This window comes from Sminthopsis crassicaudata, chromosome 6 (assembly GCF_048593235.1).
Source record: "Sminthopsis crassicaudata isolate SCR6 chromosome 6, ASM4859323v1, whole genome shotgun sequence".
In the NCBI taxonomy this organism is placed as follows: domain Eukaryota; kingdom Metazoa; phylum Chordata; class Mammalia; order Dasyuromorphia; family Dasyuridae; genus Sminthopsis; species Sminthopsis crassicaudata.
This window is the reverse complement of record NC_133622.1, coordinates 101305477-101327352: the sequence shown is the minus strand read 5'-3', so window position 1 is coordinate 101327352 and position 21876 is coordinate 101305477. Positions and strand designations below refer to the sequence as shown.

General features: G+C 34.4%; 1 protein-coding gene and 1 long non-coding RNA gene across 14 annotated transcripts in view; one reads left to right on the top strand and one right to left on the bottom strand.

Moving 5' to 3' along the window:
* Positions 1 to 3081, top strand: part of LOC141546049 (uncharacterized) — a 34602-nt gene extending 31521 nt beyond the window's left edge. Inside the window, exon 6 of the long non-coding RNA XR_012483217.1 lies at positions 2920 to 3081. This is a non-coding gene — a long non-coding RNA (uncharacterized LOC141546049). The remainder of the gene's footprint in view (positions 1 to 2919) is intronic.
* The window catches only part of TENM3 (teneurin transmembrane protein 3), a 3351339-nt gene that overhangs the window by 1910620 nt on the left and 1418843 nt on the right, over positions 1 to 21876 (bottom strand). For all 13 annotated transcript variants that reach the window (XM_074276236.1, XM_074276245.1, XM_074276241.1 and 10 more), the window contains exon 5: positions 21394 to 21434. The gene's annotated coding sequence lies outside the window, so the exon portion shown is untranslated. The remainder of the gene's footprint in view (positions 1 to 21393; positions 21435 to 21876) is intronic.

The window sequence follows — 21876 nt, the reverse complement described above, 5'->3', positions numbered from 1 at the left end:
ACATTAGGCCAAGAGTCAGGAAGACTCATTTTTGTGAGTTCAAATTTGTCCTTAGACACTTACCAGCTGTGTGACACTGGGCAAGTCACTTCATCCAGTTTGTTTCCTCATCTGTAAAATGAGCTGGAGAAGAAAATGGCAAACCACAGTATCTTTGCCAAGAAAAGCCCAAATGGGATCACAAATCACAAAGAGTGGGATACAACTGAAATGACTGAACAACATAAGTATTAAAAGTGAATAATCAGCTATTTTGCTATATTGTTTTTGAATCTATTAAAAAAGTATCAAATAAAATCTGAACTTTTTAATATTTTATACATCTCTGCAATCAAATTGAAATACAATTTTTATCCTGATTTTAAGCTTAGAAACACTAAACAATAATAGGATTTATTCTAATTCCCAAAGTTAGAGAATTAGGTTCTTTAATTGTGTACCTATGGTGTGTAAGGCACTATTTTAGGTTATAGAAATTCCAAGATAAAGATGCATTTGTTTGGGCTTCAAAAAGCTTACAATCTCTTTTGGAATATACACAGATAAAAATAATTTAAAAATAGGAAATTCCATGGTGAAGGAGAGAAACAAAGTAATCTAGGAAATGTTGGGGGGGAGATGATACTTTAGTGGTTGTTTGTGAGGCTGAGAGGTTCATGACAAAGTGGCACCTGACAGAAGCCTTAAAGGAAGAGAAGGATTTTGATATGAAAACTTTTAGAGGTTGTTAAATTCAGGCATGGAAGTGGCTTGGTGGATGCACAGAATCAGGGAATAAAAAGTGAAGTTCACCTAGAGCTTTCTGTCTACTTTGGTCGGGATGCAATATGTCTCCAGAGTACGACTGGAAAAGTTTGTGAGAAGTAGAGTATAGAGAACTTCAAATCCCAGAGTGTGCAATTTATTCTGTGTTCAATAAGGAACCATTGAAGATTTTTGAGAAATTGGGAAAATGATGATTCCCAACTGCCTTTCTTCTCTTTACAGGGACTATAATATTTTCTATTTCCTTTACAACTAATAATTAACAAATCATTGAATACCTACTAAGTGCGAGAATGAGAGGATAATGAATTTTAAAGATAGAAGATATCTTAAAGAATACAAAATCAATTTCTCTACTCTAGAACTTAAAATCTTATAGAGACACCAGCCCTGCAGTCAGGAGGACCTGAGTTCAAATCTGGTCTCAGACACTTAACACTTCTAGCTGTGTGACCCTGGGTAAGTCACTTAACCCCAATTGCTTCAGAAAAAGAAATCTTATGGAGAGAAATGAGATGGCTACAGGAAAAGATAACTTATAAGTATCAAGAAGCACATGAACCATGAAAAGAGAAATCAAACAAAAATTAGGGAGGGCTTTTCCAATAAGGTAGAACTTTGTTTAGATGATGACCAAGAAGAGTTAAGGTAATCAATTCAGACAAAAGAGAGTCCAAATGATAGGGGAAAGGGTGAGTATGTATACCTGTTAAAGGGATAATGATTTGCCCAGACTGATTGAAGTACTGTTCATGCCCAAAAGGAGGAACAGAGAAATTGGCTGAGAAGGGATTTTGAAAAGGTTTACACAAAATTAAAATAGTTTGGGGAACTAGTTTGGGGAATGTAGTAAGGAAACAATAAAAATATTTGAAAGGGGATTCTATCTAATGCACTCTTCAACAAATGTTTATATTATGTATAAAGAACTACAGCTGCAGGTGCTGGATGAGAAAAAAAAAAAAAAAAAAAAAAACAAACTATCTTCTAAATAAATCACCAGATTAAGGTCATGGCTTCTTTGTGTCTATATCATAATGTATATCCTGTTGAATTATCATTATGTATTTATAGTTACAAAACCAAATCATTGAGACAGAAGGAGAGGGACAGGGAGAAGAAGAGGGAGGGAAAGAGACAGGCAGACAGAAAGACAGACAGAGAAAGGAGAGAAAAAGAAAGAGGGAGAGAGAGAGAGACAGAGAGAGAGAGAGAGAGACAGAGAGAGAGAGAGAGAGAGAGGAGAGGGAGGAGAGGGACAGAGACAGAGAAAGAGAGACACTCAGAGACAGAGAGATAGAGGGAAACAAGACAGAGAGAAAAACAGAGAAGGAGAGAAAGAGGGAGAGGGAGAGAGACAGGGAGGGAAGAAGGGCGGGAGAGGGAGAGAAAGAGACAGGGAGGAGACAGAGGGAGAGAGACTGAGACAGAGAGGAAGGGAGGGAAAGGGAAACAGAGACAGAAAAAAGGGAGAGGCAGAGACAAGGTGAGAGAGACAGAGACAGAGACAAAGAGAGAGATACAGAGAGAGAGGGAGAAAGAGGGAGGAAGGGAGAAAAAGAAGGAAGGAGGGAGGGAGGGAAGAGAGAGAGAGAGAGAGAGAGAGAGAGAGAGAGAGAGAGAGAGAGAGAGAGAGAGAGAGAGGAGAGGAGAGGAGAGGAGAGGAGAGGAGAGGAGAGGAGAGGAGAGGAGAGGAGAGGAGAGGAGAGGAGAGGAGAGGAGAGGAGAGGAGAGGAGAGGAGAGGAGAGGGGAGGGGAGGGGAGGGGAGGGGAGGGGAGAGGAGAGGAGAGGAGAGGAGAGGAGAGGGGAGGGGAGGGGAGGGGAGGAGAGGAGAGGAGAGGAGAGGAGAGAGAGAGAATATTAATGTTTTAACATGAATTCTAATGATTCGGAAATGGACAGCTTCCAAGATGAAGGTAATGTTTAAGGTCTCTAGATTTTAAAAGGGGATTGCTAAGCAAATAACTTGGGCAAAAAAGGAGAATGCTCTACTTATTTTATAGAAAGAACCTTTTTTCAAGAAAAATTTGATGCTCTAGATAGATATAGCCAAATTTTGAATATGCTAAATGCAATCCTCTTTGTTCATTAAAATGGATCCCAAAGACTTTTGCTTGCTATTAATCTATTTGTTTTTTCCTTGCCCTTTACAGATGAAAATAAAGGAACTTCATTCACTTAAAAAGTAATCTACATTGCATATCAGTAGTTCCCAAACTAAGCCTAACTGTGCCTGACCAGAAAGGAAGCACAACAGATGTTCCCAACTTTAGTCAATAGCACAATAGCTTTACATTATAAATATTTCTGCACTCCAATCTGATCTCTAAACTATGCTTAATTTGGAATTAAAAACTAGACTTCAATTTATTGTATACTCACAAAAGCACATTTAGGACAAACCAATAAAGACCAATAGTTGAGGGCCTGGAGGATAAACTCACCCTCTAATCCGAATAGTTCAACCCCCCCCCCCCCCCTCCAGCATAAATTTAATGATACTCTGACCAGGAAGAAAAACAAAGTTGACCAGTTATCTCAGAGAACTATCACATCAAGCAAAGAAAAAAGTCTCTCTTTAAGCCTCAGTTGTCATGCAGTTCTCACAGAAGCAGCCCTTACCTTATGAGTAACACTGTGGTGAGGATGATACTTGCTTTATCATAAATACCATTTTCAGAAGGTTTTAAACATTGGCTTTAGGCTAATACATGCATGCCCCGGTATCTCTTTGAAAGAAAGCTCTTTAGGAGAAAGGTTTTTACATTTATTCACCGGTTTTGTTTTGCTTAAAAAACCAATAGCAGCAGTGAAGGCTCCTGTAGTCTATATGATTATGGAAACCACCTACTGAGGCTGGTATCAGGGCATCCATTCCCTTCTCCTTCCTGTATTGAATTAGACTGAGGTGGGCTGTTCATTCTTCCGGCTTTATAATGGAAACTTAGGAAAGCTTTGAGTACTTAGGGATAAGATGAGGATCATTAAGAAGACAGGACATTTAACATGGCCAAAGATGCATTTCATAGCTGTTCCTCACACCCAGATTAATGGACTTTATTCTACTACTACAAATACCATTTGGAGGTGGAGGAAAATAACTAGGTTATAAGATTTAAGAGTTTAAGGAAGAAGCTGTCTAAAAAGGTCTGTGTCTAGAATGGCAGTACTAATATTTGGTGGTAATTATTTCATTTTATAATTCTATTTGCATACATAGCATATCTATCAATTTACTTTTCATCAATGAATAGTGCTTAGGAGATCCAATGACTTCCCTTCAGTTTAAAACAAAAGACAGAATCTTTGACTGTAGGGTTTTTACTGTCAGTGTGATCTTAGGAAAATCATATAAACTCTGGGCTTCAGTTTGATGCTCTATAAAATGGAGAGGTCGCAGACTTGACGATTTCTCTCTTCCAGTTCTTGAGCCTATCATCTGTTAACCTGAACTAAAAAAAAAAAAAAAAAAAAAAAAAAAAAAAAAAGAGAAATGAGTCTCCTGAACTCCATCCAGCAATATAGGTAGCAGAAGGTTCCTTAAAGTAACCTAGCTCAGGGATCTTTAATCTTTTTCATCCATGGAACTCTTTGGCAATCTGGTGAGACCTATAGACCCCTTCTCTGTCTTTAAGTACATAAAATAAAATGCACAAGGCTAAACTATAAATAAATTATGCCAAAATACAACTATAAGAACATTAAAAGAAAACCCAAATTCATGAAGCCTAGATTAAACTTACTAATACCACCACTTTTCTATTTTAAAGATATGGAGAAACCCAGAAATGTTAAATGATTTGCCCACTATTATACTCAAATTTATAATTGATGATAAACAATGACTTTGTGTTTATTGGATGCTTTTTTGGAAAGTATATGATGCTTCCAAATAAAATGTATAAATTAATTTTTTAAAAGGAAGTTGCTCACCATTTAAATTAACTTTCCAAGCCATCATTCTTAAGGAATATATAGATAGAATATAAGTAAGGTATTGTAGACATTCTAATAGAAAATCTACCCAGTCTTCATACTCTTTTACACAAACACCTCAGACAGAATCAGACTTGAAAAGTAGCCAAATGATTCAGTTGACTTTGAATAGCTAGGCTAGTGCTTCTGTGGGCTACAAATAATTTCAAAATAATATAAGTTTTCCACTGAAAATGAGAAAGTCCTTTTTGACAAAGGATAAAAAAGAATAATTGGTATGGAGATAATTTCAGCTGACTAACACAGTTTAGGGTTTTAAAGAATCTAGTGGAAGGAAGGAAGAGAATGAAAAAAAAATGTGGATATTTCTTAATGTGGCAGGGAAATTCTGCTCTCTACTGGTTCCTCTGGAGAACACCAACCTTGAAACTGGCAGCTGTGTAGAATGCCAGGGCAGAACTTTCCCTCCTCCCCCTCTTTGCCTAATCAGGTCATCCTCCCCTGTGGCTCCCCAGAAGTGAGTTGGTTTGGAATCTCCCTCTCAATCCCTATCCTTCCTCCCCTGAAAAGAGGCTTGTAAGTCTAGTTTAGTTTCTCACTGGTCACTCTGGGAGGGCTTCCTGGTCACATACAATAACTGCACAGAAATGTCACAGTTCTCTTGGAATATGCCTCCTGATCCTTACAAACATTTTTCTTATCACAAAACTATTATCCCTAGACATTTTTAGCATCTGCCCAGGCTATGGCCATCTTTAGAAGATCTGGCCTCCGGGTGGGAAGCTGACATTTCTTCAGGTCCAACTATGGTGACAAACTAGAAACAAGCATGTTAGGAATTATCACCATCAAATAAATCTTCACAGATTAAAGACTGCAACATATTAAAAAGGATGGAAGGTTAGAAACTGAAGAAAACTGAAGAAAAAAATCATCTCCATGGCTAAAAGGCTAATAACGATTCTAAATCTTCCAAGCAAAAGTTTTATGTTCCAAAATAAGTCTGATTCATATAAATGGGCAGGCAAACCATTCATACAAAAGTGTAAGGAGAAAAAAAAAAAGATCAGTTCTTCCAGGAATGTTCTTTTCAAAAACAGATCAGTGAAAATAACACCTACAGAATAACAAAATATGTTACAAGATATTTTTTTTTGGTATGGTATTGCATATTGAAATTGGTACCATGGAATGGAACATAATGCAGCCACTGCAAAATCATAATTAGCCAATTTCCTTTCCCTCCAAAAGATTCTTTCTCATAAATGTAATTTTTGACCAAAAATACAGGTACAATTTAGGGAGCTTGCAAAAGGGCTTTATAAGAAACAAACATAACAAAAACAAAACAAAACAAAACAAAAAACCCAAGCAAACAAAAATATACCTGTGATTTAATTGGTATTACAAATTTCCAATGATGAAATTCTTTCTACCTTTGAAAATCCCAGTTCTGCTCTTTAGATAGTCTTAGGAGAAATTCCTACTTTGCACTTTGGTGCATTGTTCTTTGAACAAGATGATAACCAGTAGATAACATTGCTAAGACTTGAATCCAGCTCTTCCTGGGCTGTTATTGGGTCTCACTATCTCTCCATGTAAATATTGATCCCCCTCTGCCAACTTATCTTTTCCAAGTTAGTCAAGAAGATCTTAAAGATCTAATAACATTTCTTTCAGTCTTTCATAGGAGAGGACAAGACCAAAACAAAACCTTATGAATGATATTAGCATCTCAAAGCAATCATACAGAGGGACCATGCTGAGATACTAAAATGACAGTGACATCATTTTTTATAAGATTGAATGGAGCAAATGGCTAAATGAAAAACATTATCAGGTCCTTTACTATTGAGATGCTTTTTTTAAAAAAAATCCATCCGAAGGTTTTAGGACTTGGAGAATATTTCAAAATGATCCTTTGTTAGCAGCTAGAGGCTGTTTGAAGATTTAATGGGAAGGGAAATCTTGATGAAAGTGATTATAATACAGTACATAAGAATGTATAGTTCTAAGGATAAAAGAGAAATTAACAAAACGAAAATAAGTAAAAAGATTTCAATAAAATTAAGAAAATTGTAATAAGGATCTTGAAGAACAAAATATAAGTAGTGTTAATTGATAGCAAAGAGGAGAGATAATGGTTAGAGATCTGTCTCTGGATTCAAGAAGACTTGTGTTCAAATCCTGTGTCTATCACATACTATTTGTGTGATCAAAGTGAAGTTGCCCAAGTTCTCTGTGGTGTGTGTGTGTGTGTGTGTGTGTGTGTGTGTGTGTGTGTGTATTAGAGAGACAGAGACAGAGACAGAGAGACAGAGAGAGAAAGAGAGACAGAGAGGGAGGGAGAGGGAAGGAGGAAAGGAAAGAAGGAGGGAAAGAGGGGGAGAAACAGCAACAGAGAGACACAGAGACAGAGACAGACAGAAACTGAGAGAGACAGAGAGAGGACAGGAGAGGAAAGTTTAGGATAGAGGAAAGGAGACATATATACAGAGACACAGAGAGAGAAAAGGAGAGGGACACACACACACACACACACACACACACACACACACACACACACACTGATAGAAAGATAGACATGAAGAAAAATATCTGTGCTAAACACCAGTGAAGGGAGTTAACAATGTGAGAATTCCCTGCTTCCATGAAATAAAACTCCAGTTCCCCTTCACCTTCCACTCCCTTCTCAATTCAGTTGTGAATGTCGCATTTGGAAAGAGCATGTAGGAGTTTAAAGGCTGGAAAGGAAGAATTTTTTTAATTAAGAAGAAAAATGTAATGATATAATATGAATGCAAATTTATTAAGTGTCTTATGTGAGTGTTAGTGACAGAATTGTTCATCTCAAGTGGGGAACAGACAAAAGAAGATGCACTTAAATTCTGCTATGAGTTTTTTTTTTTTTTTAAAGTAGCTATGAGGAAGGACTTCTTGGCATAGGGGATTGCTAAACACAAGGATATGCTACTATAGGAAGCTATGTTCTTCTCTGAAGATTGTTAAGAATTGATGACAGCTTAGGTATACTTCTGCCTGCAGGCAAGACGACTAATTGGATGACCTCTACTTACTATTTCCTCATGTGGAGAGTGACACATGAATTCTCCCTGGAGATGGGCTATAGCAGCTCAGGGCAGAATAGACCAAGGTCCAGTAACTTCAATACTCAAGTGTCATGGAAAGTGTCCAAAAGTAGCATGCATTTGTCATGAACATTTAGAGAAAAAGTAAGTTTAGGTTTACTGCAATAATTGTCATCCTTAATTTATAATTATATACAATGAATCATATTCTATGCACTAAGTGTGATCATTTTAATTGGATGGATGTTTGAGGTACTCCATAATAATAATAACTAATAATAGCTAACATTTATATGGTACTTGCTTTGCGCTGAGGTACTTTATACTACGTATTTTAATGATACTTTATTTTATTTCCCAATTATATGTCAATACAATTTTTAGCATTTGGGTTCAAATTTTTCTCAGTTCCCTCTTTTCCTCTCCTCATCCAAAAGTGGTAAATAATATGAAATAGGTTATACATGTGTTATGTAAACCATATTTTCATGTTAGTCACAATTGTGAAAGAAGAAACAGATCAAAAGAAAAAAAATGAAAAAAGAATAAAGTAAAAATAGTATGCTTCAATCTACATTCAGAGTCCATTAGTTCTTTATTTTAATGTGAATAGCATTTTCCTTTCTGAGCCTTTAGTACTTGTCTTAGATTATTACATTGCTGTGAAGAACTGAGTCATTCATACTTAGTCATCATATGATATTGATAATATGTTTACAATGTTTCCCTGGATCTGCTTATTTCATTTTGCATCAGTTCATACAAATCTTACCTAATTTTTCTGAAATCTGCCAGTTCATCATTTCTTATTTCATAATGGTATTGCATTATTCATTTACTACAATTTGTTCGGCCATTCCCCTAGTTAAAGTATTTTCTCAGTTTCCAATATTTTGCCACCATGAAAAGGGCAGCCATAAATATTTTTATACATGTAGATCTTTCCCCCTTTTTATGATCTCTTTGAGATACATACCTAACAGTGGTATTTCTGAATCAAAGTGTATATACAGTTTGGTTGCCCTTTGGACATACTTCTAAAATGATTTTTACATCTCCACCAATAGTGCATTAGTGTCCCAATTTTCCCATATCCTTTCCAACATTTATCATATCCCTTTGTTTGTCATCTTAAATAATCTCATAGGTGTGAGAATGCACTCCAGAGTTGTTTTATTTTGCATTTCTCTATTCAAAAGTGATTTAGAGCACTTCTTCATGTGCCTGGAGATAGCTTTGAATTCTTCATCTGAAAATTGCCTTCATATCTTTTAACCATTTATCAGTTGAAGAATGTGTTGTGTTCTTATACATTTGACAGTTTTCTATATATTTGAAAAGTGAGGCTTTTATCAAATACAATATCTATGATATGATAGATATTATTTCACAGCTCACTGCTTTCTTTCTAATCTTGACTGCATTGGTTTTGTTTGTGCAAAAGCTTTTTTAATTTGATATAATTAAATGATCTATTTTACATTTTGAATGCTCTCTTTCTCTTGTTTGGTGATAAAACTAACTCATTTAACTTCTCCTTTAAGAGTTTGAATGCTATACCACTTGCTGCATGTATGTTTATTATCGATATTACTTCATTGTCTGTGGTATCTTTTTGTAAACAACATATTGTAGGATCCATAGAATCCACTCTGCTATTTGCTTCTATTTTATGGGAGATTTCATCCCTTCACATTCTCAGTTATGATTACTAAGTATATTTCTCTCCCTTTTAATTTTTTATTCTGTTTGTCCTATTTCTCCTTTCTTCCTCTCTTTCCTCATCAATGTTTTGCTTCTGCTTTCTACTCATAACCCCTCTCTCTCCTCTATTCTGTCAGTCTTCTCCTTCATTTACTTTACTTAATCTCTTCTTCTCCTACTTTCATGTTGGGTAAGATAGATTTCTATATTGTACTGATTGGGTACATTTTTCCCCTATTGACCCAATACTGATAAGAGTAAGGCTGAAGTGATGCCCATTGCCCACCCTTCCATCTTTCCTTCCATTGTAATAGTTTTATTATTCATCTTCATGTGAAATAATTCATTCCATTCTACCTTTCCCTTCCTTCTGTACCCAATACACTCCTCTTTTTCATCCTTTAGTTACTTTTATATCATTTCTCAAATTCACTCTATAACTACACCCTCTGACTATACATATTTCCTTTAGCTATATTATTAATGTATTTTTTAAGAATTAGAAGTATCATCTTTCCATGTAGGGATGTAAATAATTCAGCTTCATTGAATCTCTTATTTTCTTTTTGCTTTTTACCACTTTAGGCTTCCCTTGGGTCTTGATATTGGAGATCAATTTTTTTGCTCACTTCTGGTCTTTTTTTTTTTTTTTATGAAAGCTTGAAATCCTTCTATTTCATTGAAGCATCACTTTTTTTCTCTTGAAGTTATTATGCTTAATTTTGCCAGATAGATGATCTTCAGTTGTCCTCTCACCCTTTTTGCCTTCTGGAATATCAAGCTCCATGACCTTCAGGCCTTTAATGTTATCACTGTTCAGTCCTGTGTAATGCTGATTGTGGCTCCCCAATATCTGAATTGTTTCTTTCTGGCTACTAGTAGTATTTTTCCCTTGAGCCAAGAGTTCTGAAATTTGAATATAATGTTCTTTGATGTTTTTATTTTGGGATTTCTTTGCTGAGGTGATCAGTGGATTTTTTTCATTGTTTATTTTGCCTTATGATTCTAGGATATCAGGGCAGGTTTCCTTGATAATTTCTTGAAAGATGTATCCAGGTCCTTTTTATTATGGTTTTCAGACAAACCCATAATTCTGACATTGTCTCTCCTGGATAGAATTTCCAGGTCAGTTCTTTTTCCAATGATGTATTTTATTTTATTTTTTTTCATTCTTCTGAGTTTGTTTGATTGATTCTTGACATCTCATAGAGTAATTAGCTTCTACTTGCCCAATTCTTTTATGTAGTTGTTTGCCTCAATTAGCTTTTGTAATTGCTTTCCTATTTGTCCAATTGTACTTTTTTAGGAAGTTGTTCACTTCAATGGATATTGATAGTTCTTTCCATTTGGTCAATTCTACTTTTTAAACAGTTGTTTTCTTTTTCCAAGCTGTTGATTCTTTTTATTTTTCATAATTTTCTTGCATCACTTCTCTCAAATGATTTTTAAGTATACTTTTTTGAGCTCTTCTATGAGTACTTTCTGGGCCACTTTCCATTTTCTTTTGGGATTTTGCCCATAAGTGCTTGACATTGTCGTCTTCTTCTGAGTTTGTGTCTTGCTCTTTTCTGTCACAATAATAACTTTCCATGGTCAGATTCTTTTGTTGTATTGCTCATCTTTTTTGGTCTTTTTTCCTTTCTTTTAAATTTGAGCTTCTGCTCCTCTGGTAGAAAAAGCACTGTCGAGAGGCTTCTTGTGCCACAGGCTCCAGGTGTTTGCTATTTATCTGGTGCTGCACTGATGTTGCCCTGACATCCATGAAGAACTCTAATGTCTAGTGCTGCCTTGAAGAAAATGAAGGGGTGACTGGCACAGTGGGAGGGGTTTGGTAGCTTACCTGGTGCTGAGCCAGGACTCAAGTATTGGTGTTTGACGTATGTTGGGACCAATGGAGTGTTTCTGTATTTCCTTGGGACTAGTCTGAAGCACTAAGAAGTCTGGCCTCTAGAGTCTGCTTGTTGCCCTGGGAGTGGGGTACTGATGTTAGCATTTGTATGTTCCACTGCACTGTGGCTCAGGTCATCTGCTTGTTTGCTGAGGTGGGCTTGCTGCTGGCTTTTTGGGATGCTTTCTGTCCTAGACTGTGCTCCCCTTTCATTTGAGTAAGACAGACCTTTTTTTTGCTGAAATCCCAAGTTTCTTGGGCTAAAAGATTCTTTCACCCCTTTCTTTTTGCTGGTTCTGCTGTTCCAGAATTTGTTTGGGAAGCTATTTTATATTTGGTTAAAGATGAATATGGAGGATTTATGGTCATTTACTGATTATTCTGCCATGTTGACTCCTGTTTTGGGAAGTTTTTGATCCACCATTTCAGTAGTCTGACTTTTTGTGACCACATTTGGCATTTTTTTGACAAAGATACAGGAGTAAATTGCCATTCCTTCTCTATCTCAATTTACAAATTAAGAGATCCTGGGAGGTATTTTACCAATAAGTAACTTGAGGCTTAGGAAGATTTAATGACTTGCTCAGGGTCACCTAACTAGGAAGTGTCTGAGGCCAAATCTGAACTGAGATCTTCCATACTCTAAATGCTCTATCCAATGAGCTACCTACCTTATCTGGTACTCTAATTTTTAGCTTTTACCTAATTTCATTCTGTAAGCTAGATGCATACTATACTAAGGTGGAATGGATTTGGACTCTAGTGGAAGAGATAGAGTATATAAAGATATATAAATAAGAATCCCATCACATACATATACATATATACATAATATATGTATATGTGAATATTTATATATATATATATATATATATATATATATACATATATGTAGGTACATATTTATTAATTGCAAATGAAATAAGTTTTTAAGTAGAACTGAGGCATAGCAGTAGATGAATAATAATATCTATTAGTCTTTTTATAAGACTTTTGGGATTTGGGTTAATTGATCTCCCAGAATTATAAGGCAGTAAAAATTTGCTCTTAAATTCAGGTTTTCCTGGATTCTATCTACGTGTTGTTTTCTACTCCAGGAAAGTGCTGGACCTTAAATTTAAAAAGACCCAAATTCAAATTCAGTCTCAGACATTATTATTTAACTGTGTCACTATAAACAAGAAATTTAACTGCTGTCTGCCTCAGTTTATTCCTTTGTAAAATGGGGATAATCATTTCTCAGGTAGCCTCTCAGAAAAAGAAATGAAATAGTACTAATAAAATACTGTGTAAATATTAAAACCCTGTATTTATTTTACCTAGCTATTATTAATATATACCAGCATCTCAGAAGATGGATTAGAGTCATTGATGTGGGTACTAACTGAAGGTATTAATTCCCACTGCAACTTCTTTTGACTTGGAAGATGTTAGTTTTGCTTCTTTTTTATGGGATTTTCTGTTTGATTTTGTTTGGCCAAAATATATCACCAATTCTTCCTTAATCATTCTGTTGATGAGTCTGAACTTAGCTAGGCTGGTCCTAGGATGAGAAACATATGGAATGTCCCAAAATCTATAGTCCTTGTATGTCAGAGTTCCTCCAATAAAGTTCTACTTCATTAATTCTTTGGGGTAGAGGGAGGATTCTGAGATATTGGAAGCTATCCAGAAGAGTTACTCCTAAGGAAAGACTTTGAGCATGGATGTCATAAGGGCAAGGATTTCTATGACCTTAGAGCAGCCTAGCTAAGTTGAAAGAAGTATATATCATCTAAATGGCTGATAAACCACAGAATGATGAGATACAGAAACTAAGTCTTCTAACATAAAGAAAGATTATCATTTGTTAAAGCTTGGGTTCTTGACAGAATAAAGGATATTATGGCTCTATGCTACATATATGGATATAAGAGAATACACCTAGGGATAGGGATTGTGCCCATGATTTCATAGTCATAGGGAAATCTCAGATGAGAAAACTCCCTTGCCAATTCACACGTTCTCTGCAATTTAGAAAGTTTTAGGGCATTGAGAAGTTAACTGACTAAATCAGACCCAAGGTCACACAGCCAGGACTTATAGAAGGAAAGAGCTGAGCCTAGGTTGTCTTCTTATCTCTGAGCTTAGCTCTCTATCCATGCATTTCATTAGGCATATATACATATTTTATCAAAAATTATATGTACATATAGATATACACACTGGATAAAAGTGAATAATGATATTAATAGTTAGCATTTATATAATACTTTAAGGTTTGCAAAGTACTTTGCAATTAGGGGGAGTAGATGTTATTATTCTCAATTTATAGGTGAGAAAACATCACCTATCTCAATACCCAAAAAAACTTATAAATGCTATAAGGTATATAAATAAATACCTATATTATCTTAACATAAGGGTTTTTATATCTCCATATATATGCATATATAGAAATACTTTGTATATGATTATTTCATTTGCTTTTGTCTATATGTATGTGTATGCATGTATGTATATGTGCATATACACACCTACATCCACACATATGTGGGGAAGGAATATTATATTTGGGATGAGAAAATCTAGTTTGGAACCTGAAATCTGACATCACTTGTATGATTACAGACAGTTTCCTTAAATTCTATGAATTTTGATTTCCATAATTGTAAAATCAGAGTATACTAGTAATTTCATAAGGTTGTAAGAAAAATGCAGCACGAAGCAACATAAGTACAAATTATTATAAATGTAGTTGTTGTTTTATTGTTGAACTTGCCCAAGTTCAACTTTTCAAATCCAGATATGATTAGAGAGTAGCAAAAAACAAAGAAAGGAACAAACAACAACATTAACAAAATCACAACAAAACTCCTCCCTAAACTTTCATTTAAAGAAGGCTCAGAAGTTCAGCCAATTCTTAAGTTCCCTCCAACTTTACTGCTATGTTTTGACTCCACAATGATCATGGCTCCCCCTTCTCACTCATCTCAGTTTTTCAGCTTCTTTTTATGTTAAAACCAGTTGCTATAGTAGATAGATAGTGCCAGGTTCATTGTCAGGAAGATTCATCCTACTGAGTTCAAATTGGCTTCAGACTTCCGAACTATGTATTATTGAGCAAATCATTTAACCTTGTTAGTCTCAGTTTCCTCATCTATAAGTTAAAGAAAGAAATGGCAAACCTCTCAGCTATCTTTGCCAAACGGAAACAAAACAAAAAACAAACAAATGGGAACAGCTTTGAAAGGATTGAACAATAATAAATTCTCCTAAAAGCAAGGACTGCTATGATTTTTTTCCTATTTGTGACCCCAACATGAGCAAAGTGCCTGGCGCATAATAGATGCCTAATAAATGTATGTGATGTTGTATTGTATTGTATTGTTATGTCATTTAAGTCTTGTGGCCCTAGTTAGGATGGTTTTGGCAACAATACTGTAGTGACTTGCCATTTCCTCCTTTAGTTCATTTTACAAATGAGGGAACTGAGGCAAACACGATTAAGTGATTTGTCCAAGGTCCCACCACTAATATATGTCTGAGGCCAGATTTGAATTCAGGAAGTAGAGTCTTCCTGTGGGCAGATATTCTATCCCTCTGACTACCTTGTGGCAATTATAATATAAATTGTGCTGTATTATGCTATATCACAAATCAAAAGTCAAAAGTCCACATTCAAATTTTTAATCCATATTAAAAACCTAAAAGTCCAAATCCATGGTGAAGTATTTAATCTATTACTAGAATGGAAGAAAAGAAAGAGACAATAAAGTATGAACAAGTAAAGAATTCAAGATCTATCGATTACTTTCTGTGTGGCTCTGAGCGAGTTATACTTAATCTAATTAGGACCCAATTTCTACATCTATAAGATAAGGATATTGTCATTTGGGATCTCTAGTTTCTTTTGAACTTTAATTCTATGACTAAACTGGATACAGTTATGAGCCTGAAGAGAAGTCAGTTCAAATGTGGCCAAAAATGCTTATTAGACATGTGATTCTCAGTAAGTTATTGAACCTCTGTCTGCCTCCATTTTATCAAATGTAAGATGAGAATCATATTAGCACCTACCTCAGAAGAGTTATTGATAGGCTAAAATGTGATGATCTTTGGAAAGTATTAGCACATAGTAGATATTTAATAATTGTTCTCTTTCTTCTCCTTTCCTATCCCTCCCCTCAAGTTTAAGATACCCTACTAGTGGGGCAGCTAGATGGTACAGTGGATAGAGCATGAGTTAAGAGTAGCTGAGTTCAAATCTGGCTTCAGACATTTAACACTTACTAGCTGTATGATTTGGGCTAATCATTTAATCCCAGTTGCCTCACACAAAAATAAATAACTCTATATATTTTTAAAAAGTCAAAAAAACAAAAAAAAAGAAAAAAAGAAATCCTGGTATCAGACTTGATACTAAATCACAAGATAGCTCATGCTCTGCCTTTTATGTCTAGGATGCCATCATGCACTCTACATATTTTCCTCAGAATCTCTCATTTTGAATTGTCTCCAAGGAAGTGTCTCCTTCTTATATTACCACAAGGAGAGGTACCTTTAGCCAAAAGGTATGAAAGTTTACATTTACCTGAATAAAGTGACAAAAATTGGGGTTATTGCCTGATGTAGTTGCTGTTGATCAAAACTGAGCCATGATCAAATTTAAGTTGTTTTTGTTTCTTTTGGTAAAAATGTTAGTGTGACTGAAGGCTCTCAAAGTCTGCCCTAAAAAGCAGCAATGGAGGAAGATAATAAATAGCATTAGTAGATTGACAGAAGAGACAGCTTCAAATAGTCTTACCTTTGTGTGAATTTCCTCCTCATCATAGTCTATGTAACCCAGATACCCTATTTCTATCAGTTACAAGTCCTTTGGCAAGGAGATCAACCATTTGCTAGCTAAGCATTTTGTGGGATCCATATGCATCCATTCTGGAACAAATGCTTTATGCTAGTTCAACTTTTGTAAAAAGGTGGTGAAAAAAGATCTGTGTCAATCTTTATCCATTTCCTATTTTTCAGCATAAACGGGTATTCGAACAGGTCATATTGAAGCTATTGGGTTTTTGTTATTATTGTTGTTGTTGCTTGCTACAGTAGTAGCAACAAGCTTTCTGCAGGGTTTGGTATACTTCTCAGAAGGAAAGAAAAGAATGTGGAAAGCTTCTTCCAGGGTGTTTTAAGAAATAAACATGGCAGGTAAACCCTTCTCTTGCCAAACATCAAAAATAGAAAGGCAGTCAAGATCCACTCAACCTCCTCAGGGATTATTTGTGAAGCTTCCTAAGAATTACTTACTGCATGAAAGGATCCCCAAATATTTTAATAGCATGCTCAGTCAGATCTATTCTGGAGGCTTGATTATGTACACATGCTACTCTTCACAAATGGAGTATAGGAAAATTGGATATTTACAGCCAAATGCTTCCATTTTTGTTTCATATTTCCTTTTTGAAATATTATGATGGAGTAATATAAAATTGGGGGAGCTGAATGACATTTTTTTCCCTTTGTGCAAATTAAGTGGAAGCATGAAGACTCACTCTGTTCACCAGTCCTGGGTATGTTTCATTGCCTCAGCTAATGTGACCTTCAAATGCCAGTATTTGATAAAGGATAATATATTCTGATGGTACTTGCAAAAGTCAAAACCAAATTTTCTGTCTTCTGTCAAAATCCAAAATCATCCAGGTCAGGGGCATTATGAATACAGTGGGAGGTTATAGGAAAAGAATATTATTGAACTTATATAGCATTGAAGGGTTGTAATCTGCATGGGGTGGAGGAAATATTCTCTCCAATTTCACAATTCTTTGATGTATTCAAGTAAGTAGGGTTCAACCTTTGGAATTTTTTTGACATCTAGTTTTATCAGAAAGAAATGCAGAATAATTGGTCACAGAGAATAATTATCAGTAAAAGAAAAGAAAAGGCTACTGATATTTTTGCAGCATACTGACAGATCACTAAAGGATACTGATAAAATGGTGTTTGGGAGGAAAGTATGTTAGCAGGAGCATTCTCATGAAAGAATGGTAGATTTAAGATTTAATAAAAACTGTTTATTTGTGTGATTATGGAAAAGTCGCTTGATACCTGAGACTATATTTCTCATTTCTTCTTATGGACAGAGAAAGGAATTGGCACTGCTATTTCAATGATATAGGGAATTCTCTGTTAAAAAAATCCCTTTACCTGTACAGGTTGGAACTTTCTCTGCAACTTAGAATGTTAGAAATGTGCCTACATAACACTGAGAACGTTAAATGACTAGACTACAGTTACACAGCCGGTTTGTAAGAGAGACAGATTGGTAAAAGAAGGATAATAAATAATGCCTATGGCCCCTACCTCATTGGGACAATTAAATGTGGCAATGTATGTAAAGCATTTTGGACATCTCAAAGCATTTTAAATACCAAGTATTATCATTACCAATATATTTTAAAATTATATATCAAGAAGTTCCTAGGATAGAAAGATTCCTTGAAAGAAGAAAACTTTTAAAATGCTGGCTAACATAAAGAAATTTAAAAATATATAATTCCTAACTAAATAAGCCACAAACTAAGAAGACTTTATTAGTCTTTGTTATTTTATATTTTTGTATGCCATTGAAGATGATTGAGCACTTGACATGAACAAAAGTATCAAAAAGCAACCCAGAGATAACAAATAAAAAAGCAACTTGTGAATCAATTTATATCTATCAGTTTTTTATATCAGCTTATCTCCAAATATTCAAAATTATTATTTCAAAATTATTATTTTGTCTCTCTTTAAATGCATCTTTATATTTGTTTTAAGTAAAATGTGAAGAGTCTTCACTAATATTTTACATGAAGGATTCATGGCATCTTAGAGATTCCCCTGCATTATTTAAGATCCTACCAATGGAGTATAAGCATTGTAGTTATATGGAGGTCCTTGCCAGGAAATATAATTATTCTCATAACATTCACTGATAAATATTAAAATTTTATTATCCTTCTCTAATAAGCATAATTTTGAATGAGATGCTGTACATGGAATCATTAAAAAAATGGAATATATGACTAGCCAATCCTATCAGCAGCATTCAGTTCAAGTCAACCATTATTAAATTACTAATTTTGTGACCTCAAGAACCTTAAATTCTACTAGTATAGGAAAATATTAACTTTTTCTTCATTACAGATCTTTTGAAATAATCAGGTGAAGCCTATGGAATCTTCCTAGAATGTTTAAAAATACATAGATCAAAGAGAAAATTGAGTAGTAGTAAAAATAAAGAAATATTTTTTCCATATTTAAGTTCATGGACTCCCATGAAATCTATGCGTAGGTCTCACTTAAAGAAACTCTGAAATATAGAGGTACATCTTGAGAAGCTGGAGAGTACAGTGGTTAGAATGTTGGATCTGGAGTTAGAAAGTTTATCCAAAGTAATAGGAAATTATTTTGAGACAAAAACAGTTCCAAAATCTGCAAAAATCACAAAGACCTCAGGTAGGAGGCAGCATGTAAATTATGATGTGAATGAAGTCAAGAATTCTATGAGATGGAAGTAGAGGAGATTAATAGTGTGACCAATCAGAGGAAGGAGAGGAAGCAAAAAGACTGAAACAAGAGAATTGACTACAGAAATCAATGACATGATATGAGGAGATTACCCTGACATCTAGCTGTCTATGGAATATCTTTAATTTGTGATTGGAGGAAAGTTAATCTTATCTGCAGTTAAAATAACTTTCTTGAAAAACCTTTTAAAAAAGAGATTGGCTGACAGATAGATAGATAGATATGAATAGAAAGATATAATTTGTATTTTGGTGTGGTTCCTTTAAGCAGTAGATCGACAGAAGCCAATTTCACTGAAGATAGAACAGGACTTGATATTTAAATAAAATCTTCCAAATAACACTCCAACTGATTCCAAGGATGCATCAAAAACACAAAGAACAGCAAATGTTCTTAGGGATAGTTAACCTTGGCCTCTTTGGATAAATTTACCAGTCAGTGAATCTCAATAGAATAGTCTTTAAAAGTTAGAAATTGTTTATTAGCTTATAGTCAAAATCAAACTTCTAAAAATAGTCACCAAAATGGATTTGTACTAAATATGTTTTTTGAACTGCTACATTATATCTGCAAAGAATGGAAAATTTACTTTCAATTATAGAGCACTGTAATTTTCCCCAACCCCTAAAGTGTCCTAATTATTTTTAGGGCTGTTAAACACTTTCCCTAGCATCCATCTCACATTTTCCATTCCCAACTCTTCCCAATTTCTCTCTGTATATTCAGTATATTCAGAGATTCATTATATCATAGTAATATGTCAACAAGAAGATTAAGTGCTGGATATAATCTCTACCCCCTTTACAGTATGTTACCAATTCACATACTAAACTTAGTTTCTAATATGTATGAAAAAAAAAAAAACAAAACCTGTGGACTAATACTTAGTGAAAAGTGATTTGTTGGGAAACTTCACACATTATTCATATTACAAAATAAATAAAAGTAATTTTTTTTCCTGAAATGTAGTTAATAAAATATGAGAGAAATACCAGAAACACCACAATTAGTCCAGCATTAAAGATAGTAACAGCACCTGTGATCTCTGGCTAGTTTTACTCTCTGAAAGTTTTTAATTTCCTACATTATTGTGTTGAATGCCATGTATGATTATAAATTCAAATTAATACTGAAATAAACATACAATTCCTAGTTCATTAGAACAGAATAGAGCAATAATAAGAGCAGATACTTCAAGTTTGAAGGGATACTGTTGACTCTAATCCCAACATTTTGCCGAAAATGAGATCTAGAATGACTAGTCTAGAGTCACACAGGTAACATTTATCTCAAGCAAGACCTTCCTGACTTCATCTCACAACTCCATTTCAACTCCATTTCTTTATTGGTCAACATTTTTTTTTTTTTGCCTGCAGATGACTGAAATTTATTAGAAATCTTTGTGCTCTAAGCAAGTAGCAAGGAATATCCTTTCAATTCAATGGGGATTTGTAGAAGTGTCATTTAGAGCTGAAATGGGGAGAAGTTTCCTTCCTAGGTTAATTTTATATTGCCAAAGGAATGGAAGAACTTAATTTTGATGCCCTCAGTCATAGCTCTGGTGAATCAATCCTAGTTCTGCATCTGGTAATAGCTATTCTCCATCTTAGGAAAACTTGTCTCCTTGTGAGTCCTAACTTATTTAAAAGCTAACCCAATCTCAAATGCTCACTTCATGTCAAAGGGGAAAACAACTATAGAAATTTGGTGGGGAAAACATATCCATACCAAACATAATGGCTAATATTTCTCTTTTCTTCCTTCTATGTATAGCATTCAATTGTAATGGCTACAACCATTTCAGATGAAATAGTCGATTAAATTCCATATTGATCACTATATGAAATATCAACATAGAATCTTTTAAAGGATTCAGTAGGAATTTCAAGTATGGAGATTTCATTAAAAAATTTGACATCAATAAATAGAATGAACTCAACATAACAGTCTTTTGAAATAAATTTACATTTTCATAGCTTTAGAGTTATTTAAATTAGTATATTTCCCCAATTATAGTAATTTCCTAAATTACAATGGCTTTCTTAAAAAGATACATAATATTAATATTGATGTCAAATTAATTCATTGTGATCAATGTAATACAAAGAAAACCAAGTGAATTGATGTTTATCAGAACAAGAAAATAATGTCACCCACTTTTAAAAGTCATTGTAACCTATTTCATTTGTTTTAATATTAGTCATAATAAATTGCTTTGTTTATTGCAAGAAGTTTTGGAGGATGGATATTATAGATTAATTAGAAAGTAATTTCCCTAGCTCATCTCTGCACAGTTCACATAGTGACATATTAAATTTAGAAAGTTACCAAGAGTGTATGAAAGAAAGGAAAATACTCCCTTAATAAAAGTTTAGTTAAAACTATACTAAATCCAAGAAGGTAAAAATAAATGAACAGGATAGTTTAACTACTGTCATTTTTCAACAGTATATGCATTTACTCACAAGGAATCTAGCAGTCCAAAGGAGAAAATTCCATCACCAGCCTGAAAATTAAAAAAGCAAAGAAAATGTCATTCTACCCAGTCCATCCAAATGGAAAAGACAGGAAAAAAAACACTTACATGATTCAACACTATACATTTTGTATATTTATAACACTACTAAATGGCAAATCAAGTTAACACTCCCATCCTTTTTCCAGGACTTAAACCTGGATACAACATAAGGTTATTCTTTTTTTTCTTCTTCTTCTTCTTCTTCTTCTTCTTTTTTTTTTTTTTAACACTATCTTTCCACATACTTAGAAATTCTGTCAGTTTGATTTATGCATTCTGGAGGAAAGCAACCAGAAGATTAATACAATAATAGAGAATAAAATGTTGGAATCAAGTTTCTAAGACCAACACATATTTAGATATTCTGTGAAAGACAAGAGAAAAAAGCTCTAGTCTGTATCATTTTATTTTTCAGAGGGATACTATATCT